Consider the following 8596-nt stretch of genomic DNA (forward strand, 5'->3'; position numbering starts at 1 on the left):
ATTCTGGTACAAACTAAGAGATCATGGTAAATGACTAGAATGTAAAAAGGTAAAGAGGTGATCATGAAGTGGTCTAATAAATTAGAACATCAAGTATGCCTTTACTATCTTTAGAACTTAATTACAATGTGGTATCCGTGCAGAGATGGTCTTTGTAAGAAGGTGGTCTTTAAGAAGTGGCCACTAAGTAAAGTTTTTACTCTAGGATACATGTATATAATAATAATTTGATCTTCTTCCCACTCTTTCCATGTTTTCATTGCCCATGTCTTTAGATGCAACTGCACCTCAGTACTGTAAATTCTACTATCTTTCTAGCTAGCACATAGTAAAAATTTGGAGGGGTGATTCAGCCCCCCATGCACCTGCACCTCAGTACTGTAAATTCTACTAGCTTTCTAGTTAACACATAATAAAATTTGGAGGGGTGCTTCAGCCCCCCCATGCACACACACACACCCTTGACATACCTCGTGAATCTTCTGGAGTGACACTATCCACAGGAATAGTGATGATATTAGAAGGGTCATGAGGCAGCCTAAAAACTTGAGGCGGGTGGGGACTGTGGCTTTACTGTTGTTTCTACTGCTACTCCTACCACCACCACCACCACCACCACCACTACTAATACCAATGCACCTATCAGAACCTAAATTGAAATCCACCACCTTGAATCAGTCAGTACTGTAGTGACCAAGAATGAAGACACTACACTGAGATGAAACAGTATCTGTAGCTTAACTGAGATTGAAGAACAAGCAAAGCCATGATAGAAGTATCTTTTAGGAATCTGATGACTACGTTGAATTGTGCATATAGCTATTGATGCTACAGAGAATGATGTATCTACCAGTTTTGCAGCTCAGAGAAGTAAGGATCTAAAACCTTGAGCAATGACAATGGCAGTGATAATAATGAAACAGTCGATAACTTGGATGCTAGTGAAAATGTGCATGGCAGTTTGTTTCAAGGCTGCTCTTGGGAAGTGGAATGCTCTGAAAATGTCTGGAAGATGCTGTCAAATTTAAGTAAACCTCAGTTTTGACCCGATACTCTGTTTGGCTAGAGGAGAATGGCACCACGAGTTTTCACAGCAGTTTGGATCATCACAGTTTGCAACTATACAAGTTGCAGCTCCTGGGAGATGTTTGCATTATTTGGGAACTTGCCATAGCATATTTACCACGCAGCTGTCCACACGGTCCAGAACCAAGATCCATCCGCAAACAGGCAAAAAGGAAGCATTGTTTTCAGCATATTTACGAATCCAAAAGATATTGATGGTCATGTGAAGCAAATAGAAAAGTTACATGCATGGGTTCAACAGAGTGTACTACCCAAAATACGACCAAATGAAAGTGCTAATTGTGGGAATGATAGAATTCTAATGTTCTTTTATGCAGTCACTGAAACAAGTAACATAGGATTAGAAACATTTTATCTGCCTGCTAGCCATAAGGAGAATGAGTACAACATTGTAACATTTTATCCTGTTACTGATGAATTTAATTTCTTTTCAACAGTGAAAGCCCCAGGAGAGATTTTCTGTTTAAAGTTTTCCAGGAAGAGGATGACATTATCAGCATGGATAGACGAGTCTGTACTTCTTTTAGGTACAGGGAAGACCACATGTTGCCTGTACAGATTATTGAACCAATTTAGACAATTTTGGGAGATATTTGATGACCCTCGTATACCACATGCATCATTGATAAAGCCTTCTTTGTTTGAACCACCTTTAGTGTATGATGATGGATGCTACAGGTACCACTGAAGAGGAGGCAGTGGCTAATCCTTTGTGCACTACAGAGGTTGTTAAGCCTATGAGATTGCCAATCTTAAGCGAATACTCATTGAGTAGTGTAGCTCTCTCACACAAGACAGTCATACAGCTAGTGCAAATGATATAGCAGACAATGATGCCACTCTGATGTTCCATTACCAGCTCATAAACTCCTGTTGCTGCCTATCATATAATACCTTATATGTGTGTGTGTGTGTGTGTGTGTGTGTGTGTGTGTGTGTGTGTGTGTGTGTGTGTGTGTGTGTGTGTGTGTGTGTGTGTGTGTGTGTAATGGCTTGGGCATGCCAGCACAGTCTGTATGTAGTGTGTGTTTGATCTGATACTAAAATCTGCAGTTATGATCTTTTATCATACATTAGTATGCAGTGAGCCTGCATGCTATTGTGGACTGGGATGTTATAGACTTTTGGTTGGGACATGATTATATGATATTTATCTTGATTGCATAGTACTAAGCCCCCTAGTTTGTAAATTTATGGAAACTGTTGTATTAGAGAATTTTGCAATAAAAACATTTAATTAATCATGTACGATAGCCATCTGTATTTGTGGAGTCTGAATGGTATGCTAATATCTAAGCATATATGTGTAGATTACAGAGAGGCATGCTGCTAAGATGCATGTATCATTTGTTGCACTGGCAGTCACGGGAATACCATGCTGACTTACCTGGAGTGTATGTTCTATTAGAGTACATGACATTTGGCTAAGGTTGTGATGCATGTATGCAGGTACTTCCTAACTTTTCTTTATGAGCCTCAACACTTTGTTCTGCGTGGACCACTGCTTTCACCACCATGTAATATAGCTAGCTAGTGATGCTGCCCTTTAAAATTATTTTAAAGTGATCCAGCTAAGTAAAACAAGTTAAAATAAGCACCCAGTTAATACTATCCCCTGCTAACCATTTAGTCTATATTAAATACATACAACAATTGTACACGTAATTTTATGCATTCGTAATCGATTTATTTCATGTCATTGCTAAGGAAGAATTCGAACAAACCGCTTTTAGTTAGGGAGCTAAGACCTTTTTTGTACACTTTTGGATAAAATGCATATACAGCTATAACGAATATAATTATAATCTATGGAACTACCAAGTGTAGGGCTTTCCGGTTTCTTCAGGAAATTTTCGTGCACGGGACGTACGTATATACCATTTCAACTACCAAGTGTGGGGCTTTTTGGTTTCTTCAGGAAATTTTTGTGCACACGACGTATGTACCATTTCACACTGTGAAAAAAGAGGGATATAAGATGGTATTTCCAGTGGCTTATTGAATACAAAAAGCTTGGTATAACCTGTATTATACTAACAATCCCACGTAGGACTTTAGTTAATGTGTTAAGCATACTGAAACCATATATGTGATGGTATAGTGTAGGCATTATATCAGATATAAGCTATTTCAAGTATTGTGGTAATTAAACTGAAACCATACATGCAATAGTATAGTATGCATTATATTAAAGTATAAGATGAGTATAATACAGGATTTATATTAAGGCTTATTTGTATTCAATAAGCCACTGGAAATACCATATTATATCCCACCTTTTTCACAGTGTCAACTACCAAGTGTGTTTTTTTTTGGATTCTTCAGGAAATTTTCGTGCATGCAACGCACGTGCCATGACAATACTGGGGCTCACCCCAATAACTAGACAGATGCTAAAGCATGTAGGGACGAGCCTGAGTTGTTTGTTATTTAATTGCATTATTATGCTTTTCTGTAGCCATATTCATCACGAGAAAAGCAGTCAACATAGGACAAATTCTCTGAGACTAATTTATAAGTCAATCCCTTCTTATTGCATACTGATTAACAAGAAGGGAGAGTGTTAAAGTCACCAAAATACTGGCAGAAGTATAGTAGCAATCAACACGTCATAGTATAGAAGCTTTGCCATATTCAACACTTTTCGTGTGTCATATTAATATAGGGACATAAACATATAAACGATTATACTTCAATGGGTTTAGGGGGCATCTCCAAACTGGTTTTGGTATGCATAATGACGCTAAGGGGGGAGGGGGTCCAGCCCATGACGTTATTAATTTTTATTTCAAGCAGCTTTTGCATAAAGTACCATAGGCAAGAAAGTGAAGTGGCTGAGAATTAATATTACTTATACTTATGTAGATACATGCTTTGTACTTCTACAAGATATTGTTTTCATAGTGGCTACCTAGCTAGGTCCAGTTATGGATTTTTTCTCCTTTCTCCAACTTTTCAAACACACCTTTAATATGTAGCTGAAGTCTTTGAGCAGGCTGTAGGACCATGTGTTCTACAGACCTTCAGCACTTATGTTGTAAAGCATTAATAAATAGAGTGACGTTAAAGGGAGGGGGGAGGGGTCTGTAGGTAACGTCATAATGACGTTAAGCGTACCAAAATCAGTTTGGAGATGTACGGTGGCCCGTTCTGGGCTATTTCTCAAAACTTTCCGAGAAATTTCCGGGAAATTTCTTGATTATTTCTCATTTCTCAATAATTTCTTGATAATTTCTTGATAGTTTCCTAATAATTTCTCGCCTCTCGATAATTTCTCAATAATTTCTTAACCTTTTCTTAATTATTTCTCACTTCTTGAATATTTCTCGATTTTCTTGTGACACATTGTGACGTATTTTGTGAAATGCGCGTGCCACAGCTCCATGTTTAAGGCAATGTTGAAAGTTTCGTATTTAACATGGACCAGTTTTAATCAGACGATACTTTAAAGGCGACATATTATTCGGAAGATGAAATATATTAGACAACGAGACATAGTGTGAGGCTGACGCCTGACGAACAGAAAGAAAGTGACTGAAGAATATTGGATATAGAAGATGGAGAGCAGATATAAAGATGATGTGTCCAAGCAGCAATTGTGAGTTTAAAACAACTGGATACAATGAACTCTAATAGTTTGATGCATCCATAAATCTACCCAGTGTGTGTCACGGTGTCTCTGGGTGTGTTATGTGTAGTATCAGGCATCCCTTTATCTAGCCAAGGGACGCTGAGTAACTAGGCCAGGTGAAAAGACTCCCTGGAAGGTGGTTGAGCAAAGGGCATTAATGAATTGGTTGGAAACTAACAGCTTCCCCTCAGCTGAATTGGACATGTGTAAATTCTTTGTTTAGCTTGCCTACATAACATGGCGGGGAATGCTGTTACCTATACCACTAGTCAACAAGCAGTGTACTACAAGCCTACCTAATCACGTAAGGGTTTTTAGAAATCCAGGCATGCTGCCAGTGTGCACATGCTTGTATGTGTCTGTGATTAACTCTGGGCTGCTATCTCCATGGGCTGGTAGTGTACCACTTGTTGGTGGTATGGCTAATGGCAGTCTCTGACATGGAGACTAGGCAGGACCTTATTCTTCATACCCAGGATTGGCAACTAGCTTGCGTCTTCTTTGATGCAGGACATGGCATGCTGCTATAAACAGAAACAGGATGGGTGGAAATTTATGAAAGACCTAGAAGTAGAATAATACCAGCTTTGTTTTTGTTTTTTCTGGTCTGGATAACAACATGTCAATACTATTGCCAGCAGCATGTTGCCTGGAAATAACCATTACTTTGTCATGGTAGAACAGCTGGGTTCTATTGAGTATAAAACTTACCACTGTGGCGGCACAAATGACGGTAGGATATAATGTTAAACAAGGTATCTTTTTCGTTAAATTTGAAACCTAAATTCCAATCTTGTGTTATTCTTTATGGACTCATGGGAAAATATTCTCTAATTTCTGTTTCTCTTACAGCAAAATGCAAAAGTAACTGGTTAATGGCGATTATTCATTGTAGAATGGTTGAAATCCTTTGTTGTTTTACATGTGTTGATAATTAATAAGATTAAACAATTTCACATTGTACCTGGAGTGCACAGTATGGTTGAGCCTGCCTGTGCTCAGTAAGCTGGTCACCTTTGGAACAAACAGTTTGGTCTTAATAGATGAGTAGGTGGCTGATGGTGGACTTTATTGTACCTTTCAATTTGTAAATTCCTATATTGTACTGCTATAGCAGGTAGTCTTTATACAGGTGATCACAAAGACAGGTTTGTCCGTATATAAAGGGAACACACAGTATATAAGTGAGTTACAAACGTCAACATGGATGTTATTGTAGGTATGATGAGTGAAAGAAGAAGACACAGAAAGGTTTGTCTTTGTAGTAATATAGTATGGGAAAAAGGCAACTATTTACTAAAACACTAACTGTCACTACTTTTATCTGCGTACACTGTAGTCTCCTGTTCCTTCACTGGAAGACCTTCTTGATGTCTAGGGACATTATCAGATGGTACATTTTTACATCTGATGTTGTAAATGTTAATATCTATTTTATTTCTCTAGGATGGAATAATGCAGTGCTAAAGAAAAGATTGTGTCTAAAGCACAGTGATTTCTGGTTCTTGCGTAGTGGGCAATGGTTGAATGGTAAGGTAAAATGAATGATTCTAGCTCATTTTTAGTACTTTTTAAACCTGTAGTGAATTGTTGAACAGAACAAATCTTTGCTTCAGCACATTCTTTTCTGGCCAAGCACTACATGACTTTGACTGCGATTACCTTCTCAGAATGGCCAAATGTTTTCTACCACAGCAGTTTTAATAGTTTGACTGGGGTATTTATGTGTATGTACAGTATGCAAGATGTTTGTCTCTATATGGAGATCACCATTTTTTCTCAGATATCCCTTTTATCAGTTAACATGTAACTTTTTTTTCTATTACACTAAACAAAACAAAATTTAATGGATATTCATTTCAGTATATGTATTATATTCGTTGTTTAACAAACTACATATATCCTACTATGCAAGCTCTTCACATGCTGTGTGCCTTTTTTGTTAACTTGTTTATCCATTTCTAATAAATTCACCACTGACTTCCTGGTTTAAATTGTGACAGGTGTCTCAACTTTAAGACTTGTATTAATTCAGGGAATTCATCAGCATATGTTTTTCACTAGCCTATAAGTATCTGGCCTTCCTCTTGTCTTGCAAGTGGAAAACTCCTTATTGTAACATGATGAGCTGGCTTCGCTACTGTCTTGGCTTTTCCAGTTTGCATTCAGCCATCATGTGCACCAGGGGTTGTTATTCCTCCTCTGGTTATCCCCTGAAGGGTCATATACCAGCCTCAGTTGACTTAGCACTGGGGGAGGGACGTCTCAGGCCCCCTTTTTTTCTTCTCTTCTATCCTTTGTTCTGTAGGTTCTGTTGTTTTAGTTCTGTAGGTGTAGGTATAGGCAAAACCCTTTTAACAGAACATCTTAGCTTAGAGTTACAGTGTGGTGAATGGGTGAGCCATTAGCACTGATTCTTCTATCCAGCATGTTTTCTTCCCCTCTGTGTCTGTTGCAGCTGATTGCTGAGCCGTTCCTGCACACATGTATTAAATCACAAGTTGAAAATAGTACACAACAATCAAACAAGACCTTTCATATAAACTGGGCCACTTGAGTATCAATATCGATCAAATCACCTGACGCCTCACAAATCAAAGGGTATTTATGTAATTTACAATATCTGGAACACATTATAATTTGCTATTGCAGAGTGAATGTGCTGATGGGCATCAATAACCCTGGTTACCAATCCCAGGTATGGAGTAGGACTAAGGGGAGATTACCTTTGCAAACACAGGGTTTACATTATGCATGCATGTTGATTATTTAGGGAACCTAATAGTTTGATTTCTCCATACATAATGGAGTACATAAAAGGGATAGGAAACACAATAATGTAACATCACAAAGTAAACACTTTTCTATTGTAAATCCATGTATTATGTCACAAGCACTGTTGTTATGCTTGCTGTGCTTGTATCAAAAAGAAAAAAAAATTGTAACCAATGATTGTGAAATTTCCTACAAATGAATCCAAGTAAGCAATCGAGGTAACTAGGATAGTACCAGTGCTCAAAGAATTTATACGCGAAATAAGATAAGACTGAAAGTGAGCCCAAAATGTTATACTTTAAACTCCATAACTCTCTTCGTGAATATAGTCTACGTTTAACTGTAATAAGCCTAGGCCACTTCCTTACTGTTTAACAAAGAGTGCCAGAGGGAATATCAGTGCAACACAGGAACAGTTTGCTCAAAGATTATCCTCTCATTTTGTCAAAAGTTTAAAACATGTAACAGTGCTACACTAAGTTAAAAAGCTGTGTTGGTGACATGCTTAAAATTACCACAAGTCTCAAAAGTGGAACCGGCTATACAAGAAGTGGTATGGATGAGGCATGAAGGTACTGTGAGTGAAAGTACAACACTCATACTCAACGTGACACCCCTTTCTACATTATTTTTAAAAAATCCATTACCAAAATCTCTTATGGAAGCCCTAAACTCTCACCATGCATTTATGTTGCTTAGAACACAAACCATCTTATCCTTTGAGGTCACATGTACACAAATTTCCTATGTACTCTATACCTGTATGGATGGATACTAGTACACATAACACATACCCAGAGACACCGTGACACACACTGGGTAGATTTATGGATGCATCAAACTATTAGAGTTCAGTTGTTTTAAACTCACAATTGCCGCTTGGACACATCGTCTTTATATCTGCTCTCCATCTTCTATATCCAATATTCTTCAGTCACTTTCTTTCTGTTCGTCAGGCATCAGCCTCACACTATGTCTCGTTATCTAATATATTTCATCTTCCGAATAATATGTCACCTTTAAAGTATCGTCTGATTAAAACTGGTCCATGTTGAATACGAAACTTTCGACATTACCTTAAACATGGAGCTGTGGCACGCGCAT

The 8596-nt window shown here is 37.9% G+C and overlaps 1 long non-coding RNA gene across 1 annotated transcript; it reads left to right on the top strand.

Moving 5' to 3' along the window:
• The first annotated feature begins 4446 nt into the window (after positions 1–4446).
• LOC136241565 (uncharacterized) lies at positions 4447–6555 on the top strand. The gene is made up of 5 exons (XR_010694331.1): positions 4447–4684; positions 5937–5968; positions 6057–6110; positions 6164–6247; positions 6301–6555. It is a non-coding gene; the product is annotated as an uncharacterized lncRNA (long non-coding RNA).
• Positions 6556–8596: the final 2041 nt, after the last annotated feature.

Source organism: Dysidea avara, chromosome 12, assembly GCF_963678975.1.
Source record: "Dysidea avara chromosome 12, odDysAvar1.4, whole genome shotgun sequence".
NCBI classification, from domain to species: domain Eukaryota; kingdom Metazoa; phylum Porifera; class Demospongiae; order Dictyoceratida; family Dysideidae; genus Dysidea; species Dysidea avara.